This window comes from Nerophis lumbriciformis, linkage group LG15, assembly GCF_033978685.3.
Source record: "Nerophis lumbriciformis linkage group LG15, RoL_Nlum_v2.1, whole genome shotgun sequence".
NCBI classification, from domain to species: Eukaryota; Metazoa; Chordata; class Actinopteri; order Syngnathiformes; family Syngnathidae; genus Nerophis; species Nerophis lumbriciformis.
Window position 1 is genome coordinate 24,245,001 of NC_084562.2, and position 20,000 is coordinate 24,265,000.

General features: G+C 36.5%; 1 protein-coding gene across 1 annotated transcript in view; it reads right to left on the reverse strand.

Moving 5' to 3' along the window:
• LOC133615853 (protein diaphanous homolog 3-like) overlaps positions 1-20,000 on the reverse strand; it is a 394,852-nt gene that overhangs the window by 164,792 nt on the left and 210,060 nt on the right. The window lies entirely within an intron of this gene.

Consider the following 20,000-nt stretch of genomic DNA (forward strand, 5'->3'; position numbering starts at 1 on the left):
TATAAATGATATATATGAATGAGGTAGATCCCCACGACTTGATCAATTGAAAAGTAGCTCGCCTGCAGAAAAAGTGTGAGCACCCCTGCTCTAGCGCCTTGACTTCCAAATGAAATACAAAATTTGCTTTCGTCTGAAAACAGGACTCTGGACCACTCTGTCAAGTCAGACGCTTCTAGAGATTTTAGAGCACTACATGCTTCCATCTGTTGAAAAACTCTATGGAGATGATGATTTCATTTTCCAGCATGATCTGGCACCTGCCCAGAGTGTCAAAACCACCAGTAACTGGTGTACTGACCATGGCATGACTGTCCTCGATTGGCCTGCCAACTCTCCTGACCTGAACCCCATAGAGAATGTGTGGGGTATTGTGAAGAAGAAGCTGAAAGACACCAGACCCAATAATGCAAATAAAATAATAAAAGGCTTGCAATATTTCAGTTGATGTGTAATGAATCCAGAATGTATGACATGTTTTTTTTTTTTTAATTGCATTACAGAAAATAAAGGACTTTATCACTATATTCTAATTTTTTGAGATGGTATTGTTGAGTTTTATAATAATAATCAGCGATATTAAAATAATAAAAGGCTTGCAATATTTCAGTTGATGTGTAATGAATCCAGAATGTATGACATGTTTGTTTTTTTTAATTGCATTACAGAAAATAAAGGACTTTATCACAATATTCTAATTTTTTGAGATGGTATTTTTGAGTTTTATAATAATAATCAGCAATATTAAAATAATAAAATGCTTGCAATATTTCAGTTGATGTGTAATGAATCCAGAATGTATGACATGTTTTTTTTTTTTTTTAATTGCATTACAGAAAATAAAGGACTTTATCACTATATTCAAATTTTTTGAGATGGTATTTTTGAGTTTTATAATAATAATCAGCAATATTAAAATAATAAAATGCTTGCAATATTTCAGTTGATGTGTAATGAATCCAGAATGTATGACATGTTTGTTTTTTTTAATTGCATTACAGAAAATAAAGGACTTTATCACTATATTCTAATTTTTTGAGATGGGATTTTTGAGTTTTATAATAATAATCAGCAATATTAAAATAATAAAATGCTTGCAATATTTCAGTGGATGTGTAATGAATCCAGAATGTATGACATGTTTTTTTTTTTTTAATTGCATTACAGAAAATAAAGGACTTTTTCCACAATATTCTAATTTTCTGAGACAGTCCTGTATATTCATTTACTTGTGGCGGGACAAAAAAATTAAAAGCGTTGAACGGAATGCTAACATGCTAAAGTTAGCATTTTATCAGTTAGCATATGTCAATTATGAAGTTTACAGAAAATAAAGGACTTTTTCACAATATTCTAATTTTCTGAGACAGTCCTGTATATTCATTTACTTGTGGCGGGGCCAAAAAATTAAAAGCGTTGAACGGAATGATAACATGCTAAAGTTAGCATTTTATCAGTTAGCATATGTCAATTATGAAGTTTACAGAAAATAAAGGACTTTTTCACAATATTCTAATTTTCTGAGACAGTCCTGTATATTCATTTACTTGTGGCGGGACAAAAAAATTAAAAGCGTTGAACGGAATGCTAACATGCTAAAGTTAGCATTTTATCAGTTAGCATATGTCAATTATGAAGTTTACAGAAAATAAAGGACTTTTTCACAATATTCTAATTTTCTGAGACAGTCCTGTATATTCATTTACTTGTGGCGGGACAAAAAAATTAAAAGCGTTGAACGGAATGCTAGCATGCTAAAGTTAGCATTTTATCAGTTAGCATATGTCAATTATGAAGTTTACAGAAAATAAAGGACTTTTTCACAATATCCTAATTTTCTGAGACAGTCCTGTATTTTCATTTACTTGTGGCGGGACAAAAAATTAAAAGCGTTGAACGGAATGCTAACATGCTAAAGTTAGCATTTTATCAGTTAGCATATGTCAATTATGAAGTTTACAGAAAATAAAGGACTTTTTCACAATATTCTAATTTTCTGAGACAGTCCTGTATATTCATTTACTTGTGGCGGGACAAAAAAATTAAAAGCGTTGAACGGAATGCTAACATGCTAAAGTTAGCATTTTATCAGTTAGCATATGTCAATTATGAAGTTTACAGAAAATAAAGGACTTTTTCACAATATTCTAATTTTCTGAGACAGTCCTGTATATTCATTTACTTGTGGCGGGACAAAAAATTAAAAGCGTTGAACGGAATGCTAACATGCTAAAGTTATCATTTTATCAGTTAGCATATGTCAATTATGAAGTTTACAGAAAATAAAGGACTTTTTCACAATATTCTAATTTTCTGAGACAGTCCTGTATATTCATTTAATTGTGGCGGGACAAAAAATTAAAAGCGTTGAACGGAATGCTAACATGCTAAAGTTAGCATTTTATCAGTTAGCATATGTCAATTATGAAGTTTACAGAAAATAAAGGACTTTTTCCACAATATTCTAATTTTCTGAGACAGTCCTGTATATTCATTTACTTGTGGCGGGGACAAAAAAATTAAAAGCGTTGAACGGAATGCTAACATGCTAAAGTTAGCATTTCATCAGTCATTTTATCATGAAGTTTAATGACTCCCAGGTGTTCAAATGAAAAAAATAGCTCCACAAGTTCATGTGAAATAGAAACAGTGTAAAGTGTAAATAAGTCTGAAGTTTTTTTGAATGCAGGCGGGTTTCGGCGCCGTATGAAATGGCCTAAAAATGATCGTCTCACGGAAACATCTGGAAGTAATGGATGCTGGCATTGATTGGATTTGGGAGGCAGGACCGCTAAGTTAATTGTGGCGTCAGCGTCCATACAGGGCAGCGGGATGGAATATACAATAGGCTGCCTTGGATTACCACTCTCACGCAATTACGGCAAATTGGAAAATATTGCGTCGGGGCCGGAGGCCTGCACGCCGCCGTGATTGTGCACGTGTGCGAGGGCGCGGGGGTGGGGGGCGCCTCCATTTGGGGGAACCAAATGTGCTGTTTGTTTGCCATCAGAGGTTTAATTAAAGCCTGCTGCAGAGATAGCAGATGACAATTCCGGTCGAGTGTGGTTCGGTCTGCAATGTCAATAAAAATGGAATAGATTTAGATCTGGAATAACAGAAAGTGAAAGTAGAGTTCCGTATTTTCCGGACTCTAATTAGCCTATTTCTGGGGCTGAGGTTGCCGAGGTAGTTAAAAAGCTCCGGGGGTGGATGAGATCCGCCCAGGAGTTCCTTAAGGCTCTGGATGTTGTGGGGCTGTCTTGGTTGACAAGACTCTGCAACAACGCGTGGACATCGGGGGCGGTACCTCTGGATTGGCAGACCGGGGTGGTGGTTCCTCTCTTTAAGAAGGGGGAACCGGAGGGTGTGTTCTAACTATCGTGGGATCACACTCCTCAGCCTTCCCGGTAAGGTCTATTCAGGTGTACTGGAGAGGAGGCTACGCCGGATAGTCGAACCTCGGATTCAGGAGGAACAGTGTGGTTTTCGTCCTGGTCGTGGAACTGTGGACCAGCTCTATACTCTCGGCAGGGTCCTTGAGGGTGCATGGGAGTTTGCCCAACCAGTCTACATGTGCTTTGTGGACTTGGAGAAGGCATTCGACCGTGTACCCCGGGAAGTCCTGTGGGGAGTGCTCAGAGAGTATGGGGTAACGGACTGTCTTATTGTGGCAGTTCGCTCCCTGTATAATCAGTGCCAGAGCTTGGTCCGCATTGCCGGCAGTAAGTCGGACACGTTTCCGGTGAGGGTTGGACTCCGCCAAGGCTGCCCTTTGTCACCGATTCTGTTCATAACCTTTATGGACAGAATTTCTAGGCGCAGTCAAGGCGTTGAGGGGATCTGGTTTAGTGGCTGCAGGATTAGGTCTCTGCTATTTGCAGATGATGTGGTCCTGATGGCTTCCTCTGGCCAAGATCTTCAGCTCTCGCTGGATCGGTTCGCAGCCGAGTGTGAAGCGACTGGGATGGGAATCAGCACCTCCAAGTCCGAGTCCATGGTTCTCTCCCGGAAAAGGGTGGAGTGCCATCTCCGGGTTGGGGAGGAGATCTTGCCCCAAGTGGAGGAGTTTAAGTACCTCGGAGTCTTGTTCACGAGTGGGGGAGGAGTGGATCGTGAGATCGACAGGCGGATCGGTGCGGCATCTTCAGTAATGCGGACGCTGTATCGATCCGTTGTGGTGAAGAAGGAGCTGAGCCGGAAGGCAAAGCTCTCGATTTACCGGTCGATCTACGTTCCCATCCTCACCTATGGCCATGAGCTTTGGGTCATGACCGAAAGGACAAGATCCCGGGTACAAGCGGCCGAAATGAGTTTCCTCCGCCGAGTGGCGGGGCTCTCCCTTAGAGATAGGGTGAGAAGCTCTGTCATCCGGGGGGAGCTCAAAGTAAAGCCGCTGCTCCTCCACATCGAGAGGAGCCAGATGAGGTGGTTCGGGCATCTGGTCAGGATGCCATCCGAACGCCTCCCTAGGAAGGTGTTTCGAGCACGTCCGACCGGTAGGAGGCCACGGGGAAGACCCAGGACACGCTGGGAAGACTATCTCTCCCGGCTGGCCTGGGAACGCCTCGGGATCCCCCGGGAGGAGCTGGACGAAGTGGCTGGGGAGAGGGAAGTCTGGGCTTCCCTGCTTAAGCTGCTGCCCCCGCGACCCGACCTCGGATAAGCGGAAGAAGATGGATGGATGGATGGAATTATTAATTAGTTGAACGTCTTGAATTGCAGATTTTCCCCCCCTAAATTGGTCAAACTGGGTCAAGTGGTTTGTTTTGTTGTCTTTTTGTTGTCCTGTATGACATGTTTTAATGCCTCTGCACATATATTTACTGCTTGTTGACAGCATAGGAAAAATCCATTTAATTTGTTTTAAAGCTTTTTTTAATGAGCCGTTTAAAATAAACTAACGTCAACGTGCCCTTCACTTGTGGAAAAAAAAGAAACCCGTAGGAGTTGGAGAGCTAATATTGTACATTTTGCAATACTTCGGACCATTAAGCACTGTATAAAAAACAGATTCGGGAGTAAATGCTTTGGCATCTTGTAAAATGTGTCTGTGTGGAATGTCAACAACAATTTAAATCCAGGATGAAAGAATAATCCCAAACGCTGCCAGTCATACGGGCCGTGACTGCACAAGTGTGTGTGTGTGTGTGTGTGTGTGTGTGGGGGGGGGGGGTCAGTAAACAGATACTGTCGCTCCACTCCCACTCCTACCAGGGATGACTTGTTTCATGATACAAACTCCCTGTGTTGTGTCGGCCTTCTAAGAATTGTTGCGTTTTGGACCAGTTGTTCCTCCCAGGGAATTCAAGTCACAAGTCGCTCCCAAGCTCTTTACGACACTTAAAGCTGAGTTGAAAAAACCACCAGAGACAGAATAGGTATTTTGTAATACAGGTAAAAGCCAGTAAATTAGAATATTTTGAAAAACTTGATTTATTTCAGTAATTGCATTCAAAAGGTGTAACTTGTACATTATATTTATTCATTGCACACAGACTGATGCATTCAAATGTTTATTTCATTTAATTTTGATGATTTGAAGTGGCAACAAATGAAAATCCAAAATTCCGTGTGTCACAAAATTAGAATATTACTTAAGGCTAATACAAAAAAGGGATTTTTAGAAATGTTGGCCAACTGAAAAGTATGAAAATGAAAAATATGAGCATGTACAATACTCAATACTTGGTTGGAGCTCCTTTTGCCTCAATTACTGCGTTAATGCGGCGTGGCATGGAGTCGATGAGTTTCTGGCACTGCTCAGGTGTTATGAGAGCCCAGGTTGCTCTGATAGTGGCCTTCAACTCTTCTGCGTTTTTGGGTCTGGCATTCTGCATCTTCCTTTTCACAATACCCCACAGATTTTCTATGGGGCTAAGGTCAGGGGAGTTGGCGGGCCAATTTAGAACAGAAATACCATGGTCCGTAAACCAGGCACGGGTAGATTTTGCGCTGTGTGCAGGCGCCAAGTCCTGTTGGAACTTGAAATCTCCATCTCCATAGAGCAGGTCAGCAGCAGGAAGCATGAAGTGCTCTAAAACTTGCTGGTAGACGGCTGCGTTGACCCTGGATCTCAGGAAACAGAGTGGACCGACACCAGCAGATGACATGGCACCCCAAACCATCACCCAACCATGCAAATGTTGCTTTTCCTTTGGAAATCGAGGTCCCAGAGTCTGGAGGAAGACAGGAGAGGCACAGGATCCACGTTGCCTGAAGTCTAGTGTAAAGTTTCCACCATCAGTGATGGCTTGGGGTGCCATGTCATCTGCTGGTGTCGGTCCACTCTGTTTCCTGAGATCCAGGGTCAACGCAGCCGTCTACCAGCAAGTTTTAGAGCACTTCATGCTTCCTGCTGCTGACCTGCTCTATGGAGATGGAGATTTCAACTTCCAACAGGACTTGGCGCCTGCACACAGCGCAAAATCTACCCGTGCCTGGTTTACGGACCATGGTATTTCTGTTCTAAATTGGCCCGCCAACTCCCCTGACCTTAGCCCCATGGAAAATCTGTGGGGTATTGTGAAAAGGAAGATGCAGAATGCCAGACCCAAAAACGCAGAAGAGTTGAAGGCCACTATCAGAGCAACCTGGGCTCTCATAACACCTGAGCAGTGCCAGAAACTCATCGACTCCATGCCACGCCGCATTAACGCAGTAATTGAGGCAAAAGGAGCTCCAACCAAGTATTGAGTATTGTACATGCTCATATTTTTCATTTTCATACTTTTCAGTTGGCCAACATTTCTAAAAATCCCTTTTTTGTATTAGCCTTAAGTAATATTCTAATTTTGTGACACACTGAATTTTGGATTTTCATTTGTTGCCACTTCAAATCATCAAAATTAAATGAAATAAACATTTGAATGCATCAGTCTGTGTGCAATGAATAAATATAATGTACAAGTTACACCTTTTGAATGCAATTACTGAAATAAATCAAGTTTTTCAAAATATTCTAATTTACTGGCTTTTACCTGTATATTGGCAAAGCTTTGCAGATATATTTTGGAGACCAGTCCAGCATAGAACATTCTATCGCGCCGCCCAAATGGTCTGCCTCTCCCGATCCCAAAAACCCTCTCTCCTCTCCCCTCTCCCTAGTCAAAACAAATGCTAGTCATAACACATTCCAAAGAACTCAAGGTTAACACACACAGTTTACTTGCAGAGAAACAGAAAGAGAATAAATGGAAAACACGAGTTGTTTTCAAATATGACTATGAAAGAAAATAAGTAACACTCAAATTCGGATATATGTAAATATCTGCCTCCGACAATTCCCCCTTCAGATCTTCTAAAAAGATCTTTATCACTAGTACAACACTTCTATTCTCGAGCACATAAGTTCTGTAAGCCTTCTTTTAAACCGTTAGGTTTCTCGCCCTGTGCATTCAAGTTGCATGACTGAGGTGTGACTATATGATGAATAAAAAAAGAACAGTTAGCATGCTAACATGTTAACGTTAAAAATGCTAACGGGTAGCAATGGGTCAGGTACTGTACCAAGTTGTACGACTGAGGTGTACCGCTGTATAAATTGGCAAAATTAAGTTAAATTCCTAATGTTAGCAGGCTAGCAGTTAGCATATGTCAATTACCGTATTTTTCGGAGTATAAGTCGCACCTGCCGAAAATGCATAATAAAGAAGGAAAAAAAACATATATAAGTCGCACTGGAGCCCGGCCAAACTATGAATGACACTAGAATGAGACAGTCAGAGATTACAAAGAGAAACATAGCCAGGACTTGTGATCTCGCTAGAAAGATGTCCAGGCATCGAGTAATTGTCTCTGGCGCCCTGCCTGCGAGAGGCAATGATGAGAGATATAGCAGATTAGTCTCGCTTAACAAGTGGCTGGCTAGCTTCTGTAGACAACAGGGACTAACGTTTATTGATAATTGGCCCTCTTTCTGGGGCAAACCAGGCTTGCTGATGAGGGACGGCCTTCACCCTAACCAGGAAGGCGCCATCATCCTGTCTAAGAACATAGACTACTGTTTAAGTCACATTTGACTAACTACACTAAAGCAAGCCCGGTCACAGGCAATTACAGAGCCTGCTAGTCCGGGTGAGGAGTCAGTTAAGCTAGAACTAGCCAGCACCAGGCTGGATAATTCCTGTACGCATAGCAATTTTCTTAGAATAACACACAACTCACATAATGTGTTTTCTGTTGTGAATGTGTCCGGGGTAGATATGCATTGTACTGAGGTGGCAAATCATGATGCGTTCAGTCGATCGCAGCATCAAGCAAACAATCTGAAAATTCCCGTCGTATCAATTCCTAGATATGGTCGAAACTATTTAAAGTGCACTACGTATAATAAACGCAACATTATTAATATTTCTACTACAGATAATTTAAACAAAAACTCGTCAAAACAGCCCAATACTTATAATATGGGCTTTTTAAACATAAGATCATTGTCTCCCAAAACGTTATTAGTTAATGAGGTCATTAGAGACAACAATCTTAACGTCATTGGTCTTAGCGAAACCTGGCTCAAACCAGACGATTTTTTTGCGCTAAATGAGGCATCTCCTCCTAACTATACGAATGCGCATATTGCCCGTCCCCTTAAAAGGGGTGGGGGGGTCGCACTAATATACAATGAAAACTTTAACCTTACCCCTAACCTAAATAATAAATACAAATCGTTTGAGGTGCTTACTATGAGGTCTGTCGCACCGCTGCCTCTCGATATGGCTGTTATCTACCCCAGGGCCCTACTCGGACTTTATTAATGAATTCTCAGAGTTCGTTGCTGATCTAGTGACGCACGCAGACAATATAATCATAATGGGGGACTTTAATATCCATATGAATATTGGACTCTCACAATATTATGTCAGACCCACTCGACATCCATTGCTTTCGGTCTCCCCTAGAGGGGGGGGGGGTTACCCACATATGCGGTCCTCTCCAAGGTTTCTCATAGTCATTCACATCGACGTCCCACTGGGGTGGGTTTTTCCTTGCCCTTATGTGGGCTTTGTACCGAGGATGTCGTTGTGGCTTGTGCAGCCCTTTGAGACACTTGTGATTTAGGGCTATATAAATAAAGATTGATTGATTGATTGATGAAAAAAACTGCGACTTATAGTCCGAAAAATACAGTACAAAATTTTTTTGAGGTAGCGCTTGTGCACGCTTGGCAGAGAGTAAACATTTAGAAAAGTTAGCATGCTAATGTTTACAACAAATATAACCAGATTATGTACTAATACTGTACAATCATAATATATACAAATAATGCAACTAAAAAAATCTAAATAAAATGGACTCTAATGAATGATTAATTGAACGTCTTGAGTTACAGTTTTTTTCCCCCTAAAATTATAAAACTGGGTCAGGTGGTTTGTTTTGTTGTCTTTTTTGGTCTCAATCGCATTATTATTTTTGGATCAATGACGGGTTTTTTTTCTCCAAAAACTCACACTATCCCTCCTTAGATGAAAAATGGATGTGCTCAAAATAATAAGTAATAACTTATCAGGTTTTCAGCATATTTTTTTTTATTATACAATCATAATATATACAAATAACAATGCAACTAAAAACAATCTAACTAAAATGGACTAATTATTAATTAATTGAACGTCTTGAATTGCAGTTTTTTCCCCCTAAATTGATAAAACTGGGTCAGAAGGTTTGTTTTGTTGTCTTTTTTATAGTCAATTGCAATTGTATTACATATATAATGCCTCTGGACATCATATTTAATGCTTGTTGGTAGCATTTAAGGCCTTATTGGTGCAAAATCCAATCAATGTATTTTAAAGCTTTTTAATGCAACTTTAAAATAAAATGAATGCAAGCGTACAATTGATTGAATTGACTATAATAATGTTGAGTAACCTGCAGATTTTTCCCCCCAAAAAACTCACACCAATACCATTCCAAAAGCAAGTTCCAAAGTAGAATATTTTAGATGATGTTAAAAAACAGCCTTTACTAGGTCAATAATTCATAAAAATTATTTTGATGCATTACTATTTTTGGATCAATGACAGTTTTTTTTCCAAAAACTCACACTATCCCTCCTTAGATGAAAAATAGATGTGCTCAAAATAATAAGTAATAACTTATCAGGTTTTCAGCACATTTTTTTATTATACAATCATAATATATACAAATAACAATGCAACTAAAAACAATCTAACTAAAATGGACTAACTATTAATTAATTGAACGTCTTGAATTGCAATATTTCCCCCTAAATTGATAAAACTGGGTCAGGTGGTTTGTTTTGTTGTCTTTTTGTTGTCAACTGCAATTGTATGACATTTATAATGCCTCTGGACATCATATTTAATGCTTGTTGATAGCATTTAAGGCCTTATTTGTGCAAAATCCAATCAATGTATTTTAAAGATTTTTAATGCAACTTTAAAATAAAATGAATGCAAGCGTACAATTGATTGAATTGACAATAATAATGTTGAATAACCTGCAGAAATGTTTTCCAAAAACTCACACTATATCCCTTCCAAAAGTAAGTTCCAAAGTACAGTACTTTAGATCAGTGGTCCCCAACCACCGGGCCGCACAAGAAATGTAAAAAAAAAATAAAAAAAATGTATTAAATCAACATAAAAAACACAATATATACATTATATATCAATATAGATCAATACAGTCTGCAGGGATACAGTCCCTAAGCTCACATGATTGTATTTCTTTATGACAAAACAAAAAACAAACAACCCCCCCACCCGATCCGTGGGAAAAAATTTCAAGCGTTGACCGGTCCGCAGCTACAAAAAGGTCGGGGACCACTGCTTTATATGATGTTAAAAAACAGCCTTACTAGGTCAATAATTCATAAAAAATATTTTGATGCATTATTATTTTTGGATCAATGACAGTTTTTTTTCCAAAAACTCACACTATCCCTCCTTAGGTGAAAAATGGACGTGCTCAAAATAATAAGTAATAACTTATCAGGTTTTCAGCATATTTTTTTATGATACAATCATAATATATACAAATAACAATGCAACTAAAAACAATATAACTAAAATGGACTAATTATTAATTAATTGAACATCTTGAATTGCAGTTTTTTTTCCCCCTAAGATGATAAAACTGGGTCAGGGGGTTTGTTTTGTTGTCTTTTTGTTGTCAACTGCAATTGTAGGACATTTATAATGCCTCTGGACATCATATTTAATGCTTGTTGGTAGCATTTAAGGCCTTATTTTTACAAAATCCATTTTATGTATTTTAAAGCTTTTTAGTGCAACTTTAAAATACATATATTATAATATTATATTATAATATATATAATAATAATGTTGAATAACCTGCATAATTTTTTTTCCAAAAACTCACTATTCCTCAGATGAAAAACTGACACCCACAAAATAATAAGTACTGATAATAACTAGTCAGTATATTTCAATTATTATTACTTTGAGTTACAATGGGAGTCAATGGTGAGCAACATGGTCAAAGGGTGTGTAGTAAATGGTTATCTCCTATTTGGAATCATTTTGCAGAAAGGGCCATGATGCCATTTTATAGAAAAAACTATGTGGGCAAACTTCAGCCCTCTAACATTTAACATTTAGATGGAAAACATTAAAATGCAAAGAAAAATGTCCGTCTCTTGGTCGATGCAGACTCACGGGGTTAAGATGGTCTTTAATGTGTACTTTTTGTCAGCAGCTCTTTAGCTTGCCGGAGACATGCGATGCATAATTGTGAGCAAGTCCTGTTTGAGAAGTCTTTAAGGAGACATAATTAGACGGCAGCGCTGCTCTGGAACGTGCATAAATAAGGCGGGAAGTCCACAGGTGCCATGTCTTTACACTTAAACCTTCCAGTGAGTGGCTTTTAAAAAGCTGTGAATTAGGATACTTTTGGATTTAGACTAAGAGGACTGGGAGAGGAAGATATCATCTGCATTTGGGCTTTAAGAGATTATGGAAAGCAACATGCCATAGGGCTGGGCCGATAAAAATATATCGCGACAGACACAATTGATACAAATAAAACAACAGAGTGCAGAACTGTGTAAATACAATAAATTACACAATATAGCAAATGTGCTACTTAAAAATAATAGTAATAAGGTCCAATAATATTTGAATAATAATTACTGCATAACACAAATTCCTTTCCAATTTTGAATAAGAATAACAGACCAAATAAATGTTACACAGACGTAACTTCCTGGCACTAAACCTGCAGAAAATAGTTCGTCTCAGGTCTCCTCTTTTTACACTTTGCACTATTTTCTTACACTTTATTAAGCATTTCTTACATATTTCTTATTTTAGCATCTTCATTTTAAGAGGTTATTGTTAAGTGTTCATCAGGACTGGCACTAAAACTGCAGAAAATAGTTCGTCTCAGGTTTCCTCTTTTTACACTTTGCACTATTTTCTTACACTTTATTAAGTATTTCTTACATATTCCTTATTTTTGCACCTTCACTTTAAGAGGTTATTGTTAAGTGTTCATCCTTTCCAATTTTGAATAAGAATAACAGACCAAATAAATGTTACACAGACGTAACTTCCTGGCACTAAACCTGCAGAAAATAGTTCGTCTCAGGTTTCCTCTTTTTACACTTTGCACTATTTTCGTACACTTTATTAAGCATTTTTTACATATTTCTTATTTTAGCATCTTCATTTTCAGAGGTTATTGTTAAGTGTTCATCAGGACTGGCACTAAAACTGCAGAAAATAGTTTGTCTCAGGTTTCCTCTTTTTACACTTTGCACTATTTTCTTACATTTTATTAAGCATGTTTTACATATTTCTTATTTTAGCATCTTCATTTTAAGAGGTTATTGTTAAGTGTTCATCAGAACTGGCACTAAAACTGCAGAAAATAGTTTGTCTCAGGTTTCCTCTTTTTACACTTTGCACTATTTTCTTACACATTATTAAGCATTTTTTACATATTTCTTATTTTATCATCTTCATTTTAAGAGGTTATTGTTAAGTGTTCATCAGGACTGGCACTAAAACTGCAGAAAATAGTTTGTCTCAGGTTTCCTCTTTTTACACTTTGCACTATTTTCTTACACTTTATTAAGCATTTCTTACATATTTCTTATTTTAGCATTTTCATTTTAAGAGGTTATTGTTAAGTGTTCATCAGGACTGGCACTAAACCTGCCGAAAACAGTTTGTCTCAGGTTTCCTCTTTTTACACTTTGCACTATTTTCTTACACTTTATTAAGCATTTCTTACATATTTCTTATTTTAGCATCTTCATTTTAAGAGGTTATTGTTAAGTGTTCATCAGGACTGGCACTAAAACTGCAGAAAATAGTTTGTCTCAGGTTTCCTCTTTTTACACTTTGCACTATTTTCTTACACTTTATTAAGCATTTCTTACATATTCCTTATTTTTGCACCTTCATTTTAAGAGGTTATTGTTAAAGTGTTCTTCCTTTCCAATTTTGAATAAGAATAACAGACCAAATAAATGTTACACAGATGTAACTTCCTGGCACTAAACCTGCAGAAAATAGTTTGTCTCAGGTTTCCTCTTTTTACACTTTGCGCTATTTTCTTACACTTTATTAAGCATTTCTTACATATTCCTTATTTTTGCACCTTCATTTTAAGAGGTTATTGTTAAAGTGTTCTTCCTTTCCAATTTTGAATAAGAATAACAGACCGAATAAATGTTACACAGACGTAACTTCCTGGCACTAAATTTGCAGAAAATAGTTTGTCTCAGGTTTCCTCTTTTTACACTTTGCACTATTTTCTTACACTTTATTAAGCATTTCTTACATATTTCTTATTTTAGCATCTTCATTTTAAGAGGGTATTGTTAAGTGTTCATCAGGACTGGCACTAAAACTGCAGAAAATAGTTCGTCTCAGGTTTCTCTATGTTTACATTTTCACACTTTGCACTATTGTCTTACACTTTATTAAGCATTTCTTACATATTCCTTATTTTTGCACGTTCATTTTAAGAGGTTATTGTTAAAGTGTTCTTCCTTTCCAATTTTGAATAAGAATAACAGACCGAATAAATGTTACACAGACGTAACTTCCTGGCACTAAACCTGCAGAAAATAGTTTTGCACTATTTTTTTACACTTTATTAAGCAGTTCTTACATATTCCTTATTTTTGCACCTTCATTTTAAGAGGTTATTGTTAAAGTGTTCTTCCTTTCCAATTTTGAATAAGAATAACAGACCAAATAAATGTTACGCAGACGTAAATTCCTGGCACTAAACCTGCAGAAAATAGTTTGTCTCAGGTTTCCTCTTTTTACACTTTGCACTATTTTCTTACACTTTATTAAGCATTTCTTACATATTTCTTATTTTTGCACCTTCATTTTAAGAGGTTATTGTTAAGTGTTCCTCAGGACTGGCACTAAAACTGCAGAAAATAGTTTGTCTCAGGTTTCCTCTTTTTACACTTTGCACTATTTTCTTACACTTTATTAAGCATTTCTTACATATTTCTTATTTTAGCATCTTCATTTTAAGAGGTTATTGTTAAGTGTTCATCAGGACTGGCACTAAACCTGCAGAAAATAGTTTGTCTCAGGTTTCCTCTTTTTACACTTTGCACTATTTTCTTACACTTTATTAAGCATTTCTTACAAATTTCTTATTTTAGCATCTTCATTTTAAGAGGTTATTGTTAAGTGTTCATCAGAACTGGCACTAAAACTGCAGAACATAGTTTGTCTCAGGTTTCCTCTTTTTACACTTTGCACTATTGTCTTACACTTTATTAAGCATTTCTTACATATTCCTTATTTTAGCATCTTCATTTTCAGAGGTTATTGTTAAGTGTTCATCAGGACTGGCACTAAAACTGCAGAAAATAGTTTGTCTCAGGTTTCCTCTTTTTACACTTTGCACTATTTTCTTACACTTTATTAAGCATTTCTTACATATTTCTTATTTTAGCATTTTCATTTTAAGAGGTTATTGTTAAGTGTTCATCAGGACTGGCACTAAACCTGCCGAAAACAGTTTGTCTCAGGTTTCCTCTTTTTACACTTTGCACTATTTTCTTACACTTTATTAAGCATTTCTTACATATTTCTTATTTTAGCATCTTCATTTTAAGAGGTTATTGTTAAGTGTTCATCAGGACTGGCACTAAAACTGCAGAAAATAGTTTGTCTCAGGTTTCCTCTTTTTACACTTTGCACTATTTTCTTACACTTTATTAAGCATTTCTTACATATTCCTTATTTTTGCACCTTCATTTTAAGAGGTTATTGTTAAAGTGTTCTTCCTTTCCAATTTTGAATAAGAATAACAGACCAAATAAATGTTACACAGATGTAACTTCCTGGCACTAAACCTGCAGAAAATAGTTTGTCTCAGGTTTCCTCTTTTTACACTTTGCGCTATTTTCTTACACTTTATTAAGCATTTCTTACATATTCCTTATTTTTGCACCTTCATTTTAAGAGGTTATTGTTAAAGTGTTCTTCCTTTCCAATTTTGAATAAGAATAACAGACCGAATAAATGTTACACAGACGTAACTTCCTGGCACTAAATTTGCAGAAAATAGTTTGTCTCAGGTTTCCTCTTTTTACACTTTGCACTATTTTCTTACACTTTATTAAGCATTTCTTACATATTTCTTATTTTAGCATCTTCATTTTAAGAGGGTATTGTTAAGTGTTCATCAGGACTGGCACTAAAACTGCAGAAAATAGTTCGTCTCAGGTTTCTCTATGTTTACATTTTCACACTTTGCACTATTGTCTTACACTTTATTAAGCATTTCTTACATATTCCTTATTTTTGCACGTTCATTTTAAGAGGTTATTGTTAAAGTGTTCTTCCTTTCCAATTTTGAATAAGAATAACAGACCGAATAAATGTTACACAGACGTAACTTCCTGGCACTAAACCTGCAGAAAATAGTTTTGCACTATTTTTTTACACTTTATTAAGCAGTTCTTACATATTCCTTATTTTTGCACCTTCATTTTAAGAGGTTATTGTTAAAGTGTTCTTCCTTTCCAATTTTGAATAAGAATAACAGACCAAATAAATGTTACGCAGACGTAAATTCCTGGCACTAAACCTGCAGAAAATAGTTTGTCTCAGGTTTCCTCTTTTTACACTTTGCACTATTTTCTTACACTTTATTAAGCATTTCTTACATATTTCTTATTTTTGCACCTTCATTTTAAGAGGTTATTGTTAAGTGTTCCTCAGGACTGGCACTAAAACTGCAGAAAATAGTTTGTCTCAGGTTTCCTCTTTTTACACTTTGCACTATTTTCTTACACTTTATTAAGCATTTCTTACATATTTCTTATTTTAGCATCTTCATTTTAAGAGGTTATTGTTAAGTGTTCATCAGGACTGGCACTAAACCTGCAGAAAATAGTTTGTCTCAGGTTTCCTCTTTTTACACTTTGCACTATTTTCTTACACTTTATTAAGCATTTCTTACAAATTTCTTATTTTAGCATCTTCATTTTAAGAGGTTATTGTTAAGTGTTCATCAGAACTGGCACTAAAACTGCAGAACATAGTTTGTCTCAGGTTTCCTCTTTTTACACTTTGCACTATTGTCTTACACTTTATTAAGCATTTCTTACATATTCCTTATTTTAGCATCTTCATTTTCAGAGGTTATTGTTAAGTGTTCATCAGGACTGGCACTAAAACTGCAGAAAATAGTTTGTCTCAGGTTTCCTCTTTTTACACTTTGCACTATTTTCTTACACTTTATTAAGCATTTCTTACATATTTCTTATTTTAGCATTTTCATTTTAAGAGGTTATTGTTAAGTGTTCATCAGGACTGGCACTAAACCTGCCGAAAACAGTTTGTCTCAGGTTTCCTCTTTTTACACTTTGCACTATTTTCTTACACTTTATTAAGCATTTCTTACATATTTCTTATTTTAGCATCTTCATTTTCAGAGGTTATTGTTAAGTGTTCATCAGGACTGGCACTAAAACTGCAGAAAATAGTTTGTCTCAGGTTTCCTCTTTTTAAACTTTGCACTATTTTCTTACACTTTATTAAGCATTTCTTACATATTTCTTATTTTAGCATCTTCATTTTAAGAGGTTATTGTTAAGTGTTCATCAGGACTGGCACTAAAACTGCAGAAAATAGTTTGTCTCAGGTTTCCTCTTTTTACACTTTGCACTATTTTCTTACACTTTTTTTAAGCAGTTCTTACATATTCCTTATTGTTGCACCTTCATTTTAAGAGGTTATTGTTAAAGTGTTCTTCCTTTCCAATTTTGAATAAGAATAACAGACCGAATAAATGTTACACAGACGTAACTTCCTGGCACTAAACCTGCAGAAAACAGTTTGTCTCAGTTTTTCTCTATGTTTACATTTTCACACTTTGCGCAATTTTCTTACACTTTATTAAGCATTTCTTACATATTCCTTATTTTAGCACCTTCACTTTAAGAGGTTATTGTTAAGTGTTCATCCTTTCCAATTTTGAATAAGAATAACAGACCAAATAAATGTTACACAGACGTAACTTCCTGGCACTAAACCTGCAGAAAACAGTTTGTCTCAGGTTTCCTCTTTTTACACTTTGCACTATTTTCTTACACTTTATTAAGCATTTCTTACATATTCCTTATTTTAGCATCTTCATTTTAAGAGGTTATTGTTAAGTGTTCATCAAGACTGGCACTAAAACTGCAGAAAATAGTTTGTCTCAGGTTTCCTCTTTTTACACTTTGCACTATTTTCTTACACTTTATTAAGCATTTCTTACATATTTCTTATTTTTGGCATCTTCATTTTAAGAGGTTATTGTTAAGTGTTCATCAGAACTGGCACTAAACCTGCAGAAAATAGTTTGTCTCAGGTTTCCTCTTTTTACACTTTGCACTATTTTCTTACATTTTATTAAGCATTTTTTACATATTTCTTATTTTAGCATCTTCATTTTAAGAGGTTATTGTTAAGTGTTCATCAGGACTGGCACTAAAACTGCAGAAAATAGTTTGTCTCAGGTTTCCTCTTTTTACACTTTGCACAATTGTCTTACACTTTATTAAGCATTTCTTACATATTCCTTATTTTTGCACCTTCATTTTAAGAGGTTATTGTTAAAGTGTTCTTCCTTTCCAATTTTGAATAAGAATAACAGACCAAATAAATGTTACACAGATGTAACTTCCTGGCACTAAACCTGCAGAAAATAGTTTGTCTCAGGTTTCCTCTTTTTACACTTTGCACTATTTTCTTACACTTTATTAAGCATTTCTTACATATTCCTTATTTTTGCACGTTCATTTTAAGAGGTTATTGTAAAAGTGTTCTTCCTTTCCAGTTTTGAATAAGAATAACAGACCGAATAAATGTTGCACAGACGTAACTTCCTGGCACTAAACCTGCAGAAAATAGTTTGTCTCAGGTTTCCTCTTTTTACACTTTGCACTATTTTCTTACACTTTATTAAGCATTTCTTACATATTTCTTATTTTAGCATCTTCATTTTCAGAGGTTACTGTTAAGTGTTCATCAGGACTGGCACTAAAACTGCAGAAAATAGTTTGTCTCAGGTTTCCTCTTTTTACACTTTGCACTATTTTCTTACACTTTATTAAGCATTTCTTACATATTTCTTATTTTAGCATCTTCATTTTAAGAGGTTATTGTTAAGTGTTCATCAGGACTGGCACTAAAACTGCAGAAAATAGTTTGTCTCAGGTTTCTCTATGTTTCCTCTTTTTACACTTTGCACTATTTTCTTACACTTAATTAAGCATTTCTTACATATTCCTTAAGTTTACACCTTCATTTTAAGAGTTTATTGTTGAGTGTTCAATGTCATTTTACAATTTTGTTTACATTTAGTGTTTTCTATGCTTGTGTTGACATTTACTTTCTGCCTTGACAGCTGAGGGATTATAATCAATCAATTAAAAATGTTTACATTTAACATACTTTTCCCTGCTCCCTATTTTCCATAGGTAATGGAAAATATCAATAATTATCGATATTGTTGTCGTATTTTAGGCTTCATAATGCGCCACACATTTTCAATGGGAGACAGGTCTGGACTACAGGCAGGCCAGTCTAGTACCCGCACTCTTTTACTACGAAGCCACGCTGTTGCAACACGTGGCTTGGCATTGTCTTGCTGAAATAAGCAGGGGCGTCCATGGTAACGTTGCTTGGATGGCAACATATGTTGCTCCAAAACCTGTATGTACCTTTCAGCATTAATGGTGCCTTCACAGATGTGTAAGTTACCCATGTCTTGGGCACTAATACACCCCCATACCATCACACATGCTGGCTTTTACACTTTGCGTCTATAACAATCCGGATGGTTCTTTTCCTCTTTGATCCGGAGGTCACGACGTCCAGTTTCCGAAAACAATTTGAAATGTGGACTCATCGGACCACAGGACAGTTTTCCACTTTGCATCAGTCCATCTTAGATGAGCTCGGGCCCAGCGAAGCCAACTTCGTTTCTGGGTGTTGTTGATAAATGGCTTTGGCTTTGCATAGTAAAGTTTTAACTTGCACTTACAGATGTCGCGACAAATTGTAGTTACTGACAGTGGTTTTCTGAAGTGTTCCTAAACCCACGTGGTGATATCCTTTACACAATGATGTCGGTTTTTGATGCAGTACCACCTGAGGAATCGAAGGTCACGGGCATTCAATTTTGTTTTTCAGCCTTGCCGCTTAAGTGCAGTGATTTTTTTCGGATTCTCTGAACCTTTTGATTTTATTACAGACCGTAGATGGTGAAATCCCTAAATTCCTTGCAATAGCTGGTTGAGAAATGTTGTTCTTAAACAATTTTGCTCACGCATTTGTTGACAAAGTGGTGACCCTCGCCCCGTCCTTGTTTGTGAATGACTGAGCATTTCATGGAAGCTGCTTTTATGGCACCCACCTGTTCCCAATTAGCCTGTTCACCTGTGGGATGTTCCAAATAAGCGTTTCATAAGCATTCCTCAACTTTCTCAGTCTTTCTTGCCACTTGTGCCAGCTTTTTTGAAACATTTTGCAGGCATCGAAATTCCA